Source organism: Mastomys coucha, unplaced genomic scaffold (assembly GCF_008632895.1).
Source record: "Mastomys coucha isolate ucsf_1 unplaced genomic scaffold, UCSF_Mcou_1 pScaffold9, whole genome shotgun sequence".
Classification (NCBI taxonomy): Eukaryota; Metazoa; Chordata; class Mammalia; order Rodentia; family Muridae; genus Mastomys; species Mastomys coucha.
The window spans coordinates 42562964-42564202 of record NW_022196915.1 but is presented as its reverse complement, the minus strand read 5'-3'; positions in this window follow the sequence as shown (position 1 = coordinate 42564202).

Genomic DNA, 1239 nt, shown 5'->3' with positions numbered 1-1239 from the left:
GAAGTACAGCCTTATTACAATGAAATCCAATGTCTAAAAATTATTCTTATTTTGGGCTTGTACCACAGCAAGAGCCAAGATTTTAAACTCTACTAATTATAAAACAAACAAACAAAAAGACTTTATATATTTATGTTTATTTAAGAAAATACTAGTAGTGATGTATTATTTTGAAGTATGCAGTTAATATGTTTGGAGTTATTTAAAATTTATATTGAGAAAAATGTATTTTCACTATTGCTGTAGATGAGCATCTACATAAGTCTGTTAAATTGTTGTTTTATATCAAACAATGTTTATAATACTTATTTTATTGTTATAATATTTTGTATATTTTAAGGAATATAACAAAAAAGATATTGTGGGTACTGAAGGGGGGTCTCTGGGAGGAGTGGGGGTACAAAAGGGAAACAAGAATGTGATTTAATTCTATTTACTTAAAATATGTTTTTAAATGTTAACAAATTCAGATAAATTGAAATCATGTAACTTTTTTCATCATAATGCAATAAAAGTTTTTTTAAAAAAAAACAACAACAACAAAAACAAGAACATCAAGAATTTTGCATGCAAATGGATGGAACTAGAAAATATCATCCTGAGTAAGGTAACCCAGGCCTCAAAGGACATGCAGGGTATGTACTCAGTGATAAGTAGATATTAGCCAAAAAGTATATTATACCCATAACACACATGCACAGAGAGAGAGAAAGAGAGAGAGAGAGAGAGACAGACAGACAGACAGACAGACAGATAGACAGACAGACAGACAGAGCATAAGAAGTTAAACAAAAAGGAAGGCCCAAGTAAGGATGCTTCAGTCCCTCTTAGAAAGGGAACAAAATGATCATAGGAGACAGAAGAAGGGAGGGATCTGAGTGGGAGAGAGGAAGGAGACGGGGAGATGGGGGCAGGATCAGATATGGAAGAGACAGGTGAGAACATTTTAAACAGCAATCAGGATGCGGGATCTTTAAAGTATTTCTGACCTTTCTCCAGTAGATGTCAGCAGCAACACTCTCTACACACCCAAAGTCTCTACAGTTACTGATCCATGTCCCTGAGGGCAAAGGTGCAGAGTCAGCTTCAGCTGAATTTTATACAGCTGGTACAGGTAGGACAGCTAGGGTCAAACAATCTTCACTACATAAACAAACTCAAAGAAAAAAATCATATGATCATCTCATTAGATGCCGAGAAAGCATTTGACAAAATTCAACATCCCTTCATGATAAAAGT